At 43.9% G+C, this 17291-nt stretch overlaps 1 long non-coding RNA gene across 1 annotated transcript in view; it reads left to right on the top strand.

Moving 5' to 3' along the window:
* LOC308474255 overlaps nt 1-17291 on the top strand; it is a 216381-nt gene that overhangs the window by 160841 nt on the left and 38249 nt on the right. The gene's annotated exons all lie outside the window — the stretch shown is intronic.

Below are 17291 nucleotides of genomic sequence, written 5' to 3'. Positions count from 1 at the left end.
CACACTACCAGCTTGGAACCTGCATATCCAAGCCTGTCTTCTCCATGTTGCATATAAGGCACGTTTCAGCTTGCCCTGCCAAGAGGAGTAGGGATTGCATTTTATTTATGTTTGCGGTGTCACTTTTTATAGAGCAATCTGTTTTAATGCAGCTTAATATAAACCTGTAAATGTCTTTGAGACTTTACTACCCCGATCAGTCACCCGGCCCAGCCATCTGCTGAGAAAGCGTCTACAATGCAGCTTGCAGAATACAGGAAAAGCTTGGCAGCTGATTGGCCCAGCCAATAAAAATGTGCCTTTGGAGTGTTTCTGCTCCTGTCCTGGGCAGGCAGGTGTCACTAGAGGGGGTTTAGTTCCTGAATTCCCACCCCACACACGTTCAAAGAACATTCTCCAGCCACCTGTATGAGTGTACCAATGCACATAACAACACATGTAACATTTTGTGCACATTAAACTTACCTATAACAAAAAAGTCATGTTTGCCAAAGTTCCCATTCCTCTCATTTTCTGCAATACCAACTATGTGGAAGTACTCTCTCCATACCATTTAATGTGTTTGTTTTAATACTGTTCTGGGCCTTTATTGCCGTTTCAACAGAAAGGTGATTAATACATTTTAAAATATATAAATGCATACCATATTCCCAGGTTGCTAGCTTTCACTGGTTTAATAGTTGGACATATGAACTAATGCTTTACTTGATTAATGAGAGCACATTTTAACTGTTGAACCTGAAAGCTAAAGGGCACTGTTTTTATATTTTTTGAGAATATTTTAGTTCAGGTTTACAATATAAAATATACAGTGAATAGCAGAGTTGGTTTAATAAAATCAAGTCCTTGCACATTTTTCAGTATCAATCTACTATATGAAGGTATTAGTGAGATGCATGTTTAATTAAATGTGATAGAAAGTGAATCACTTAAAAGCCATCCGGTTAGGTCACTAAAGATTATTTAATGCAATACCTATATTGCAGATATAAATCACACCTAAATTGGAGATAGAACGAGCCAAAATGGCTGTGTTCTGCCTCCGAATATCACTTCCTGGGAATGTATTATTTTATTATTATTTATTGCATTTACAGTCATACCTCGAGTTGAAGTAGCTTCAGGTTAAGCATTTTTGGGTTGCACTCCGTGGCAACAGAGCGCATTACTTCCGGGTTTTGCCGCTCACGCATGCGCAGATGCTCAAAATGACATCACGCGCATGCGCGGAAGCGGCGAATCGCGGCCCGCACACGCGCAGATGCATGGACGTGGGTTGCATTTGCTTCAGGATGCGAACGGGGCTCCGGAACAGATCCTGTTCGCATCCAGACGTACCACTGTATATATCCAATCTCCACAAAAACCCTGTGAGGTAGGCTAGGCTGAGAGAAGACAGTTCCCAAAATCACACAGTGAGCTTCATGGCCAAGTGGGGATTTGAACCCTGGTCTCCCAGGTCCTAGTCCGACACTCTAACCACTACACCACACTGGCTCTTGATGGCGCATCCGCCATAGGTAGCGAAGCAGACAAAAAAGCAGACAGACTTGCTACTTGGAAGTGGGTATCTGGAAAGTTATTGTATGAAATCCTAGAACTAGGCCTAAACGAGAAGGAAGCAGAGAATGTTATGCAACCTGAATAATCGCCACATTAGCCTTGCCGAATTAGTTGTTCAAAATCATAACTTCTCTTTAAAGAAAAATGGTAAGGGTTTTAACACAGAGTGCGAAAGGAACTGCTATCTTTTAGCCTGATTAATCAAAACTAATGAGTTCCAAATGCCGTCTGTTTCTCTCGACCCACATCCCATCTTCAGCAAAGCCCATTCCAGAACAGCCAAAGGGCCTGTGCTTGCAACCGCAGAGCAATTGCCTTTTCTCTCGTCAAGTACAGCTTGCATAAATTTCTAGAGCAGATGGTGGAGCTGTGAGACAATCAGATGCCTCTGAAGTGTTTAATACAATTAAGGATATGCAATGTGTAAATGCCCCAGGCCCAGACATTTTGTCCACTGATTTCTGTAATGCTTTCAAAAAACAAATCTGCATAGCCAACCACCACTCCATTTTTTTTCTTTTTGCATGAGCTTACTACTGATTTCTATGCCAACAGCAGGAAATTTCAGCAGTTCTTTCTAAGTAAACCATATATTGATTCTCCTTGATGAACTCTTTCAGTTCTGTTAATTAGGGCTGCCATACGTCCGGAAAATCCCAGACACGGCAAGGATCATGATCCCTAAAATGGCATCCAGGCAGAATTTGTTGTGTCCATTCTAAATGACCGGGCAAACCCGGGTTTATGGCAAAGTGGGGTTTTTTTTGCCAATTTTCTTAAAAACAGCCCAAAAACTTTTTTTTTCTGGCAGTTTTGCAAAAAAAAAAAAAAAGCCCAACAACTTGGACAAAAAACTCAACAACTTTGCCCCCTAAAAACACTTTTTTGTCCAGATTTTCACTTTCTGATATATGGCAACCCTATAATGAACATACTTTGGTTGTGTTAGGCCCCACACCAATGGGTCTTCTAGCACCTATTTCACACATTAGGCAGCAGCAAATTTTGGTTTGCTATCAAATGTATGCCCAACTACTAATGCCTGTATAATTCCAAGTTGTACCTGTATGTCTTCCTATATACATATAAATGTTAGGCTGCCGCCATGCTGCAATTTTTCTGATCACCAGCAGGTGGCTACACCAAGGCAAGCATGATGACAGAATGGCAGGCAGACAAGCAGTTCAGCAAACCCCTTTCTGGAGCACTCTGTTAAATACGGCAGCAGCAAGCTTTAATAGAGGAGGGGAGGAGCTTCAGAGAGCAGTTTGGCAAACAACTTTTCTGTCCAGATTTTCACTGTTTGAAATATGGCAACCCTAGTTGACACAATAATAGTAAAGGACGCCTGACAGTTAAGTCCAGTCACAAACGACTCTGGGGTTGTGGTGCTCATCTCGCTTTACTGGCCGAGGGAGCCGACATTTGTCCGCAAACAGCTTTTCCGGGTCATGTGGCCAGCATGACTAAGCTGCTTCTGGCGAAACCAGAGCAGCGCACAGAAATGCCGTTTACCTTCCCGCCGGAGCAGTACCTATTTATCTACTTGCACTGCTTTAGTTTTTTTTCTGGGATGCTTCCCCAATGCTACCATGTTGTTGTTATCCAGAAGGGCTACAGTGCAAACACTCTTTCCCTTTGTCTCCTCTCCACCCAGTTGTCCTCTTCTAAACCTGCTTTTGATTTTGATTTTCAAAAGCTCATTGGAGAAATATTCCCCCAGGTCTGCATGTAATCCATCGAGTTCAGCCTTGAAGCCAGCACTCGGAAAAGCTGGCCATTGATTAAAAACTCCGCGAAAGAATGAATCCATTAGACACCATACCTCTGAGTCATAATCCCAGAATGCACTTCCATAACCTTTTTTTTTTACTGTTGTTATTCAGCACTATTGATCAGAACCACTGGACTGACAGTGATAAATAGGACAGAGCCCACAAATGTACTCACATTCTCCCAAGGACTCGCTTTTAGCATTGGACTGTAGGAGTAATACGTGAGCAGCTGCTTCACTTTGGCTGGAGCATCAAAAAGGCGGCTTGGGGAGAGGAATTACGCTCAGTATATGTCCCCTGCGAATAACAGAGGCTTCATTGTGTTCTAAATATGTAAGGTGTGACGTTCTGCACGGACTTAGATCTTCCCTTCTTTTTTCTTTTCTTTTTTTGATAGCAGTTTGTACAGGTTATGGTGCACAGAATGTTGATATTCTCCTGTGAACCACTTTGAACCATGCTTGCGTAAATGTAAAAGGAATAATATTTATAGTTGTTTTTCAGGGCTTAATTTAAAACTTTGCTCACTATTTGACTGAGGTCAGAAAAGGGCTTGTTTGCGACGCTCAGTTCCCCAGTGAGATAATGGGATGGAGGGATGGAGGTTAATCAAAACATGAGATTGTAAAGAGATACTTGACAGACATAATAGAGCAAATGTAAAGGAAAAACAAGGAGAAAGGGGGGGAAATATATACAGCAAAAATTAAAAGCCAAATACTGATTGTCAATCACACGAACTTAAAAACTGGCGAGAAGGGAAATAGTTCAGTGGCAGAGCATGGTGTTTGCATGCAAAATATCCCATGTTTAAATATCTGGTGTCCTCAGATAGGGCTGGGAAGCAGTTTTCCCCCAAAACCCCTCAGCTTGACCACAGCTTCTGTTTTCTAATTGAATGGAAGCTAGCTTGAGGAAAAGCACATCCAATAGGAGTATTTCCCAAGAAGCTACAGGATACAGTGGTACCTCAGGTTACAGACACTTCAGGTTACAGACTCCGATAACCCAGAAATAGTACCTTGGGTTAAGAACTTTGCTTCAGGATGAGAACAGAAATCACGCGGCAGCAGGAGGCCCCATTAGCTAAAGTGGTACCTCAGGTTAAGAACAGTTTCAGGTTAAGAACGGACCTCCAGAATGAATTAAGTTCTTAACCCAAGGTACCACTGTACCTACAGATTGCGGCTAACATTATGTATACAGTGGTACCTCGGGTTACATACGCTTCAGGTTACAGACTCTGCTAACCCAGAAATAGTGCTTCAGGTTAAGAACTTTGCTTCAGGTTGAGAACAGAAATCGTGCTCCAGCACTGCAGCAGCAGGAGGCCTCACTAGCTAAAGTGGTGCTTCAGGTTAAGAACAGTTTCAGGTTAAGTACAAACCTCTGGAACGAATTAAGTACTTAACCTGAGGTACCACTGTACTAGGCTTCAAAGACTGGAGCTGCAGTAAATGGTAATGTGTATTCTACCCAATATATTTCTGTTTTCATTATTAAAGTTGGCTTTATTTTCAAAAGATGTCATAGATTTATTTATATTTATTGGAAGGCGGAGTAACATTACATTGAACGAACGAATAAGCAAACTAACTAATCTGAGGATGCCTTAATAATCAGTTATTTGTGATTCCTGCATTGCAGAGGGTTGGACTATTTATTCGTCTGTTACATTTATATACTGCCCTTCAGGGTGGTATGCAGTATTAAAACACAAAAATACAGAACATAATAAATAAAATTGTAACACCTCTCTCAGACACACCGCCTTTAAAAGGCCATGAATTGTTTAATTAGCAAAAGGCCTGGAAGAAGAAGAATGCTTTCACCTGGCACTGGAAGATATGTAACGAAGGTGCCAGGCGAGCCTCCACGGGGAGAGCATTCTGCAAATGAGGAGCCACCTCAGAAAAGGCCCATTCTTGTGTTGCCGCCCTCCAGACCTCTGGTGGAGGAAGCACATAAAGAAGGGCTTCAAATGATGAGTGCAGGGCCCAGGTCAATTCGTATGAAGAGGCAGTCCTGGAGGTATTGTGGTCCTGAGCCATTTAAGGCTCTATAGGCCAAAACCAGCTGTTTTGAATTGGGCGCAGAAACTGAGAGGCAGCCAGGATTTGTGTTATATGCTCTAACTGTCTTCCCCGGTGAGCAGCTTGGCCACCAAATTCTTTTCTTTTTTTAAAGTATTTTTATTAAACAATTTCAGCATAACAAAATATCAATCCACATAATCAATCACCTTATTTTTTCCCCTTCCCCCCCCCCACCAAGGACTTCCCTCAGCTCCCCTCTCTGATTTCTTTGCACATATTGTTCTCTGCATATTATAAAATTGTACATATCCTTGCTTTATCTATCATGTGTTCAACTAATAGATTTGTGGGTGTTTATTCAAAACCTGCCAAGGAGTCCAGATCATTTTGTTGTCTTGTAAAAAGGTCCCATTCTTCCTTGAAGTCACCGTTGTCCTTTTCACGCAGTTTATATGTCAATTTGGAGCCTGGCCGCCAAATTCTATACCACCTGAAGTTTCCAAACTGGCTTCAGAGACAGCCCTAAGCATAATTTGTTGCAGTAAACTACCCTAGAGGTTACCAGAGCATAGACAAGAGAACCTAGGCTATTCTTCTCCAGATAGAGGTGCAGCTGGGCCACCAGCCAAAGCTGATGGAAGGTACTCCATGCCACCGGGGCCACGTGAGTCTCCTGTGACAGCAGCAGATCCAGAAGCACTCTCAAGCTATATACCTGCTCCTTCAGAGGGAGTGCAAGTCCATCAAGAGCAGGCAACTTTCTATCCATCCAGTCAAGGGAACGGCCCAGTGACAGTGCCTCTGTCTTATCTGGATTGAGCTTCGGTTTGTTAGCTCTCATCAGTGGCCCAGGACATCGACTGCCACATCTGCAGGTGTAAAGGAGTAGAGCTGGGTGCATTTTGCTGAAAACTCCAGAACGCCGAATAACCCCACTCAGTGGTTTCATGTAGATGTTAAACAGCATAGGGAATTCAACTGAACCCTGAGGAACCCCACATTGAAGACTCCATGGGACTCCAAGCATCACCCTCTGGAAACATCCATCCCACCCACCCTGCTCCAGAATGATACCATGGTTGATGATATCAAAAGCCGCTGAGGGGTTGAGGAGAATTAACAGGGGCAGTTCAGAAACATCTGGAGTACCAAAGGAACTCCTGGTTAGACAATACGAACTAGATGAACCAGTGGCCGGACAACTTACTAGGTTCCTATGGAAATATTAACTAAGCCAACGAGTAGTATCCTGCCCAGTTTCTGGAAAGCAGAGCTCATTAACTCAAAGCATCTACTGTCTTTAATCTAATTATGTACTAATTCAGTCTTGGGTTTTGCTTCTCCCTTCATGGTAAACTGAAATTATCACCTTAATATCACTAAATTGATCCATAATCCAAATATAATAAAATGCCCATAGTTCTGCATTAGCCTTCATCTAGAGCATGCTCTCTTGCATATCCATTAAGCACATATATATTTATTTAATTTAAATGGAAATTAGTGAATATATGCATGTCTAAGCTCTTCAAAAGACCCATCATGTATGAAAAGAAGCTATTAATGTGTATTTATTTTACACACAGACCCATAGAAACTAACATTCTGATTTGTGATTAGAGAAGAATTCATCCCCCCCCCCCTTCTCTTTGTCGTGATCTTGGTGCTCTCTGCTGATATTCTCGATGGTGCAAAAGTCCACTGGTGAATTTGATTCCAGAGTTAACATGCTCATTCTGCTTCAGGGGATTTGCTTGAGTTGCCAAAGATCAGGCTTGAAATAAACCAAGTACTTGATAATGTCACCCCTCTGCTCTTTCCACCTGGATTTTCTGCTGGCCACCCACTCCATAAATGAGACATGACCTAATTTGCACAAAATAAACACCGAATCTGAAACCAGCTCTAGCCTGACACTTGCAAACAGATCTAGTGGCCTTTTCCAACCATGAAGAAAGCTCCTCTATTTTCAGCCCAACAATCAGAGCGCCACTTCAAATTCTTTTTTTTTTTAAATGATATTTATTGAGAATTTTAAAGTTACAAAGAAAAAAGGGAAAAAAGAAGGAAAAAATAAGAAAAAGAGGAAGAGAAAGAAAAGAGTAGATAAAAGTAACAATTAAACAATACAAATCTATAAAAACCAAAATCAAAAAGAAAAAACAAAACACACAATGCAACACAATCAAAAAACAAAAATATACAACAAATTTAAAAACAAATCCAATATTCCCAAATCCTTAACTTTCATTAACTTATTTCATCGACCTCCTCACACCTCCCTTTTTTGTATTCTAGTTGTTGATTATCTCAGCAAATCCTTTCCATCTTTCACAGTATTCTGTCATTAAATTACCTTAATCTATTTTAACCTGATCTTACCATAAAAAACCTTAAAAGTTAAAACTTAAATCTTATTTATACCAAATTCTTTTAACCATAACATATTCTTACATAATTCTTTTTAACATTTCTGCTAAAGCCAATTAATTTCATTCCAACATTTTTCTGATACTCATTAATTTTGCAATACTTTTCTAAATAATTTTTTTAAAACTTTCTTCCAATCTTCATCCATCGTCTCTTCTCCTGGTCTCGGATTTTGTCAGTCATTTCTATCCCATCCATCTAGTCCATCAACCTGGTGACCTTATATCCGAGGCTCTTAAGTCTTTTCCATGTCCCTTCCACAGGTCTTCTTCATGTTTATACCTGTACTTTACTTTGTCTTCTGCTCCTTTCACTCTGGGAGACTCCAACTTGACAATATTTTTGTCCCTTCTCGACAAGTCAGCCCCTTTTCCATAGTCAACACTGAAATCCATGTGGTATTTAAAGGCATGTTTCAAGGCCCCTCCAAAATTAGGGGCCCCCACAACTCCGAGCTCCCCCCGGCCTAAAGCCAGACTTGAAAAATCAAAACATCTCTGCATAGGGGGGGTCCATCCAGCCCCCCCATCTCCAAACCAAGCAGAACTCCGTCTCTCCAAATCTGACTTTTTCCAGGCTCATTCATCAAGTCCAACAACTCATGTTCCTGCTGGGCCACAACTCTCTCCATCTCTGCCACCCGAGGTCCAGCAACAGCCTCCTCCCTCATCTCATCTGTCAAAGCACATTCCTGGATTAATTCCTGAGTGGGTTCTATATAGGTACCCACCTCCTGTCCAAAATTTCCTATCGCAACTGTCATCAAATCCATTTTCTCATGTAACTGTTCCAATAAAGCACTTGTCTTGCAAAAGGCAAGCACCAGAGCTTCTGAGCACATTCTTGTTCAAGGTCAAAATCTGGTCCCACGATCTTAATCTTTTACAGCTGCAAAACTCCCCAGTTCGACTTTAATAACAGTTTCACAAGCTCCCTCTAGGGGAAACAATTTCTATTTGTATCCATCTTTTTTTCCTTTTTTTTTTAAAGGCAGATTTAGCAACAAAGTTTTCCTTTTTCGGATATTTTGTCAAAATTTTGTTCCTTTTAAAAGCGAAAGGGAACAATGGAATCAATATGTTTCTGTTCTTTTAACTACCTGTCAAAGACGTTTGTCCATAGTCAATGAGCTTCTCCAAAACGTCTGTCTTGACACCCTGCTCCCAGGTTCAAGACGGTGGAAAATTACCTTTCTTTGCTCTCTCTTCTGCAGGTTTAAACAGTCTTAAAAAAAAAGGTTCTCCTCTTCTCCTGCTTCCAAGGGGGGTTCAGTAATTTTAAATGATGAAAAATTAGTCCTTTACAGACGACTTTCTGAACTCTAGCTTGCCGTGTCTTTGCTTCAATCTATCTACAAAAGCGGAAGGCGGACTTCCTGTTTAGACCTTCCTGCTTTCAGTGCCTAATTAATAAATTTCACAGTCCAATTTTCCGTTCTACTCACGGGCAGTTGTTTGAAATCCAATTGTCCACAGGAAAAAGTCAGCACTCTCCGGCAACAGCAATGTGGCTTCACTCCATGAAAGAAGCAGTCGATTCAAAGCACCGCGCCACTCACCCCACATCGCTCCGGATCCCCAAAACCGGGTTTCCCCGCGAGTGGAGGGGGCGCAAAGGTGCCAGCTGAATCCCACGTCCACAGGCTTCTCCCGCCTGTGGTTTTTGATGGGTCTCCGCCTCGCCGTGGCGGTTCAGACCCTGATTTCCACAGAGCGGGTTCCTCCCTATCGGAGGAAATCCGCCATTGCCAGAGGCGCCAACCCGGAAGTCTCCAAATTCTTTCCAAAATCAGTTGGATTGGTGTGTGCAAAATGATATGAATGGCCGTATCTTGAGTGGTGGGTCCAAGTCTGATGACTCCTTCCCATGACTATACAACTTTTGTGACCCACCAAGCCAAACACAGCCATATCACCCATGTTTGACAGCTCATGTGTCCTTTCTAAACCTCCTCTATTGGCTGCCTTGCTGAGATTTCCACTGGAGCAGAGGGGATTTTAACCAGTCGGCAACCCATGGCTGATGGTCTGTGTTTATTAGATACAAATTGTTATCATTATTATTTAGGCTGGGATTCAACTAATGAGTCCCATCAGCAGAAGCCCTGCACAAGGACTTCGGCTCACACAACGGGACCTTTCCCCCTCTCCATCTCCCATGCCCCCTCCCAAATTGAACCAGTCACTGCCTCTCAACCTACCTCACAGGGTTGGTTGCTGTGGGGATTAAATGAAAACCATGTACATCACCTTGCGCTCCTTGGAGAAAAAGATGGGATACAAATGCAATGGGTTATATAATAATAATAATTTATTATTTATACCCCGCCCATCTGGCTGGGTTTCCCCAGCCACTCTGGGCGGCTTCCAACAAAACACTAAAATAAAAAACACTAAAATACAATAATGTGCTTATTGCAATGGGCTGCCCTTGAAGACAACTCACAAACTTCAGCTGATGCAAAACACAGCAGCCAGATTACTGGCTGTCTGGGGTTCCATTTAGATGATAAATCATATAATCCCTGTTTTAAAACAGCTGCACTGGTTGCCAGTTCATTTCCGTGCCCAATTCAAGGTTCTCACATTGGTGTTTAAAACGCTAAACAACTCAGGGCTCAAATATCTGAAATATTGCCTCCTTCCCTGCAGTCTCTCTTGTGCGCTGAAATTGGCAAAAGGTGCCCTCTTAGTACTTGCTCAGAGGCTCGGGGGTGGCAGCTCAGGTGGGGGTCTTCTCTGTGAATTTCTTCTCCCCAAAGGTGAGTCTGGTACCTTCATTATACAGCTTCTGGGATTGCTGAAGATGCACCGCTTTATCCTGACTTTTGACCCTTGAGGTATAAGTTTTTAGGACCCATTTATTTTCATGGTCTTAAGTTGTTTCAAATTGTTTTTAATATTGATTTTAATGCTGTAACCCGGCCTGGGACTTTAGGGTGTAGGGCAAGTAATAAAGAAATTAATAATAAAAAAACCAGGTGTGATTAACCATAATTTGGTGAGTGAACAGATGTCCATACACTAAATGACCAAATGTAGTACAGCAATAAAAGAAAGTTGAAACTTCCACTAAATCAGATAAAATGTTGATAGGGCATATGAAATTCAACATTAGGCTGTCCAGTAGATTTAAAGCACTAATTTGCTCTACCATGTTATTTTTGAAACACATGGTAAATTCTTCTAAACTTTTTGAATCTGACATTGCCTCCAGAATTCCCTTCTCCTGGGTTTTTGTGTGATATATTGGCTCCACCTAGCGGTTCTCAATTACATTGGTCAGTACTGATCCTGTGGACGATGTTTAACAAAGAATTAAGAGTTTCACCAATGCATCACTCTGATTATTACTTAAGAGTTTCAGCTTAGTTTATTGCTTTTATCAAATTGTATAGCAGGTTAAATATACAATAATTAAATCGGAAATGCTTCAAGAAAGAGGGATTGTGCCAAGGCAATTTTAAAGGTTTAGGCAGAGAGAGAGTGTGAGCGCATTGCAGCGAGGAGTGCATTTTGTGGTTTGCCTCAGGTTACAAAATGTCTTGGGCCGGCCCTGCCCACAAGTGTATCCGTTCTGGGAGTTGGTTCTTACAGAAATGAGTGTTCTAATAAACTGCACAATCACAACTGATCCGCAACTGGATCTACTTTCAGTTTCTTGTGAGAGGAAAATATATACAGATCCATGTGGACCCACTTGTGTGAGTGAACAACAAAAAGAATTGTCTGGGTTAGCACGCGGAGAGCCCAATAGCAGAGTATTAAATCCACAAAAATAGGCAGCACAATGAAGCATTAGGCATGTGGGTTGTAAGACTTTTCTTACCCTGCTTACAGTGCCCCCCTCTTTTGACCCCTTTCACACAACACATACCACTCACTGCTTTACTTACAAATATATAAATATATTTTTTTAAAATGTCCAGTAGCACCTTATTTATTTATTTTTTTAAATGATATTTATTAAATTTTCCAATAAAAAAACCACATCAATAGAAGGTTAAACATGAAAACATAGAAAAGAAATACACAATTTAAAGATACATACATAATCCAAAAAAGAAAAAAGAACAAAGAACAAAGAACAAAGAACAAAAGACAAAAAAGAAAAGGAAAAAAAACAGTTAAAAACAATATCACCTTTTCATCTCCATTTTTGAGTTTACTTATTTTCTGGACCTCCTCATACCTCCCTCTTTTGTATTCCAGTCCAAATTGTTTGTCCAGCAATTTCTTTCCCTCTTTTTTAATCCCAATCTTTAATCTTAATATAATATAACATTAAAATTTTACCTCTTAAAAACCAAATTTCCATTTCCTTAAACTTTTTTAATCCTAATCCTTAATCTTAATCTATCTATAACTTTAAATCCTGTACAGCTGGAAGCCACTTATTTTCAATCCAACATCACTCTAACATTCTTTAATTTTGCAATGTTTCTGCAGATAGTCTTTGAATTTCTTCCAATCTTCCTCCACCGACTCTTCTCCCTGGTCACGGATTCTGCCTGTCATTTCCGCCAGTTCCATATAATCCATCAGTTTCATCTGCCATTCCTCCAGCGTGGGAAGCTCTTGTGTCTTCCAATACTTTGCAATAAGTATTCTTGCTGCTGTTGTTGCATACATAAAGAAAGTTCTATCCTTTTTTAACACCATTTGGCCGACTATGCCCAGGAGAAAGGCCTCTGGTTTCTTGGGGAAGGTATATTTGAATACCTTTTTTAATTCATTATATATCATTTCCCAGAAAGCCTTAATCTTTGGGCACGTCCACCAACGGTGAAAAAATGTACCTTCAGTTTCTTTACATTACCAACATTTATTATCGGGCAAATGATAGATTTTTGCGAGCTTGACTGGAGTTATGTACCACCTGTACAGTGGTGCCTCGCAAGACGAAATTAATTCGTTCCGCAAGTCTCTTCGTCTTGCGAGTTTTTCGTCTTGCGATGCACGGTTTCCCATAGGAATGCATTGAAAATCAATTAATGCGTTCCTAGGGAAACCGCCTTCAGACCAGGTCCGGGGACAGTCTGTCCCCGGACCTCTTCTGAAGGCTGGGGGGGGGGGCAAGGGCTTTTCTTCCCACCCCCAGCATTTTAAAAAACCCCGGGACAGCGGAGGACTTCTCCGCTGTCCGGGCGATCTTAAAATGCTGGCGGGCGGCATTTTAAAATCGCCCCGGACAGCGGAGGACTTCTCCGCTGTCCGGGGCGATTTAAAAGCCCCTGGGAAGGCAGGCAGGGGGGACGAAGACTTTTGCCCCCCGCCAGCCTTCAGAAGAGGTCCTGGACCTCTTCTGAAGGCGGGCGGGGGGCGAAAGTCTTTGCTCCCCCCTGCCTTCAAAAGCCGTCCGGGACAGGCAGGCAGGGGGGAGCAAAGACTTTCGCCCCGCCCGCCTTCAGAAGGTCTTCCCTCCCCCCCGCCCGGCTTCGGAGCACCGTTCCGAAGCCGGGCGGCGGCGGCAGGTCTTCCCTCCCCCCGGCCCGGCTTCGGAGCACCGTTCCGAAGCCGGGCGGCGGCGGCAGGTCTTCCCTCCCCCCGGCCCGGCTTCGGAGCACCGTTCCGAAGCCGGGCGGCGGCGGCAGGTCTTCCCTCCCCCCGCCCGGCTTCGGAGCACCGTTCCGAAGCCGGGCGGCGGCGGCAGGTCTTCCCTCCCCCCCGCCCGGCTTCGGAGCACCGTTCCGAAGCCGGGCGGCGGCGGCAGGTCTTCCCTCCCCCCGGCCCGGCTTCGGAGCACCGTTCCGAAGCCGGGCGGCGGCGGCAGGTCTTCCCTCCCCACCGCCCGGCTTCGGAGCACCGTTGCGAAGCCGGGCGGCGGCGGCAGGTCTTCCCTCCCCCCGCCCGGCTTCGGAGCACCGTTCTGAAGCCGGGCGGCGGCGGCAGGTCTTCCCTCCCCCCCGCCCGGCTTCGGAGCACCGTTCTGAAGCCGGGCGGCGGCGGCAGGTCTTCCCTCCCCACCGCCCGGCTTCGGAGCACCGTTCTGAAGCCGGGCGGCGGCGGCAGGTCTTCCCTCCCCACCGCCCGGCTTCGGAGCACCGTTGCGAAGCCAGGCGGCGGCGGCGGCAGGTCTTCCCTCCCCCCGCCCGGCTTCGGAGCACTGTTCGGAAGCCGGGCGGCGGGGGCAGGTCCCCCCCCCGCCCGGCTTCGGAGGAGCCTTCCGAAGCCCGGCGGCGGCGGGAGGAGGTGTCCCCGCCCAGCCGCCAGGCTTCGGAGGAGGTCCGAGGACAGTGGGGAAGACGCGCTGCGCTTCCCCGCTGTCCCTGAGATTTCCCTATGGGCTGTCGTCTTGCGAAGCAAGCCCATAGGGAAATTCGTTTTGCGAAGCGCCTCCAAAACGGAAAACCCTTTCGTCTAGCGGGTTTTCCGTCTTGCGAGGCGTTCGTCTTGCGGGGCACCACTGTATATCATTTTCATAATATTCTCTCTTAAGGCATTGCATGCCGTAAATTTCATACCTGTGGACCATAACTGTTCCCAGTCAGCGAACATAATGTTGTGTCCAACGTCTTGTGCCCATTTAATCATGGCCGATTTTACCGTTTCATCCTGAGTGTTCCATTTCAGCAGCAAATTATACATTCTTGACAAATTCTTAGTTTTGGGTTCTAACAGTTCAGTTTCTAATTTTGGTTTTTCCACCTGGAAGCCAATTTTCTTGTCCAATTTAAATGCCTCCATTATCTGAAAATAATGAAGCCAGTCTCGCACTTTGTTTTTTAGTTTTTCAAAACACTGCAATTTCAGTCTATCTCCATCTTGTTCCAAAATTTCCCAATATTTCGGCCATTTGACCTCCATATTGAGCTTTTTCAAGGCTTTCGCTTCCATTGGTGACAGCCTAAAATGTCCAGTAGCACCTTAGAGACCAACTAAGTTTGTTCTTGGTATAAGCTTTCGTGCGCATGCAAACTTTCACAAAACCTTATACCAAGAACAAACTTAGTTGGTCTTTAAGGTGCTACTGGACAATTTTTTGATTTTTTATATATATTTCGACTGCGTCAGACCAACACGGCTACCTACCTGAATGCTTTACTTACAGATTCATAGGTCTGATACATGTGTTGTTCCATGCAGCTGCATGGAGAAACACAGGCAAATACTCTTGAATAGAAAATACAGAATATAGTCCCAGACCCGTGCTCTTAAGTTTGGGAGCAAGTTAACACATGCCTCCAGATGCAGAGAGAGAGAGAGAGAGAGAGAGAGAGAGAGAGAGAGAGAGAGAAAGGTAGGTTTCACTTCCTCCTTCTCCAGAGATGGTGTGTGACCTAACTGAGTCTGTCCAGCTACACATCAGCCTCGAAATCTTACTGAATTGGAGAGGATCTGCAAAGAGGAGTGGGACAAAATACCTCCCGAGATATGTGCAAACCTGGTGGCCACCTACAAGAAACGTCTGACCTCTGTAATTGCCAACAAGGGTTTTGCCACCAACTACAAAGTCCTCTTTTGCAAAGGGATCAAATACTTATTTCACTCATTATAACGCACATCAATCTCTGACTTTTTGTCTTCTGGGTTTCTGGGGGTTTTCCTGTTGTTCTTCTGTCTCTCACATCTACAATAAACCTACCATTAAAATTATGGAGTGGTCATTTCTTCGTCAGAGGGCAAATGGGCAAATTTAGCAGGGGGATCAAATACTCCCCCCCCCTCATTGTATAGTGAGAGGGTGGGGAGGGGTATTACTCAGAAGGGTGGTGGGAATGGGTGATGGGCTGATAGATGTGGTAAACCAGTTGACGACTGTTAACGAATGCAATTGGACTGCATTTCTGAGGGTTCAAACTTGGATAGCCCAAAGAGTTGGTAAAATTCATAGTAATAGCATAGGGGAGGCTGGGAGAGAGAGAGAATTTACTTCTTCCCAATGGCAGCTGTGTCTAAATCCTGGACTTCTCCCATTGTTTCCTAATAGGGTGTCAGCCGCTTCCTTGCAGCTTCCAAATTTCCTGGGGAAAATAAATTTAGACCAGGCTGCGATTTTCATTCTTCTACCCTGACCCACCCACCTCCCCACCTCCTATAGGGCCTGCATGGTTTTTTGCAGTCCGATCCATCATGTCTACGCAGAAGTAAGTCCTCGTGTAAGTCGATCGGGTCTTACCTTAATTGTTGTTAATAGGAATTCCAGACTAAGACCGAATAAGGAGCTCTTTCTGCAAAACGGGGAACGGGGAACTGGAAGCGGCGCTGCTTGGAGCAGAATGAATTTATTTGTATGTTATGATGATTTTCATACTATCTGGTAGAAATCGCTCTTTTGCAGTGAGAAGCGAAGTAGACATCTGCACAAACCCAAACCTTGAAAAGCGTATAGGTGAATCTGAGCTGGATTTTGTGATTTAAAGAACCCTTTTTAGAGACGGCCGGGTGGGGGCGAATGCATTGCAACAATAAGCCGTCCTTGGATTTGCTTTTTTAGCTGGACATCACACAATCATGTTTGTGGGGGGGAAATATCTCTCTCTTCAGGTCCACAAGGAGAATTGCTTTGGAAAACTTCCCCGGGGACGCACGATTCGGCTGTGTCTCTGCTTCGGGGCTGTAGCTTGCTTTCTTTTTTCCCGGCGTTATGCACACAGCGCTTGGGGGGATTTTTTAATTAAAAGCTTGCTTTTCGAGTCTTCGCGACAACATCGATCTAAGAAGTCGATAAAATGGTAGAAGCATCCGGGTAGCATAGAACAGTACCATTCATTTGTATCAGCAGAACTGATAGGTGGCTCCATAGCTCAGTGGTTAGAGCACTGGTCTTGTAAACCAGGGGTCGCGAGTTCGATCCTCGCTGGGGCCTGGGCGTTTTTTTTTCTCCTTTTCCTCTTTTTTTTCTTTAAGAACTTACAATTTAATGCAAAACGTTTAGTGCAAGATTTGAAGCTCGTTGATAGAGCTCTGTGGAAGTCAAGACTGCTGCCCTTCGATCAACGTAGAAGAAAAAGTGGGGAGGGACCACTATGGCTTTTTTTTTTCTCTACAGCAGGAAAAAATAATTTTATTAATATTTTTTTAAAAAAACAACAACCATAAATCATATTTACGTTCTGAACGCCTGCTTCAAAAGTGAAAATTACTCTTAAGAGATTGGAAGGTTCGAAAGGACAGCGGGGAGGCGTCGCTGGTTGCAAAGGCTGCAGTTTCAGGTGTCTTTCCAGCCTAAAGCCAGCAGGTGGCGCTAAAGGACAAGGAATCTGCGCGGGTCTCCGAAGTGAGAAAAGATCCCTGGAAAAAGAGCCGGATTTATCCTGGGCGGGGGGCGTTGCGCTGGGGAGCAAGCCATGTGCTTCCAATGGATGGTTGTGTACGCAGCCTTATTGGGAGCATTTGAGGTCTCCCCTAAGTGGTACTTCAACCACGTGGCACAATCCGAGTGAATCTCCGCTTCAGAGACCCAAAGAGAAAAAATGTGTTACACTGCTACTGTATTCTTTATTATGTAATAAACTCACGAAGAAGTATTGTATATCCCCACCCAT

Source organism: Podarcis pityusensis (assembly GCF_964106645.2).
Source record: "Podarcis pityusensis genome assembly, chromosome: 3".
NCBI lineage: Eukaryota > Metazoa > Chordata > Lepidosauria > Squamata > Lacertidae > Podarcis > Podarcis pityusensis.
The sequence above is the reverse complement of the archived record's forward strand: the minus strand, read 5'-3'. Positions and strand labels throughout refer to the sequence as shown.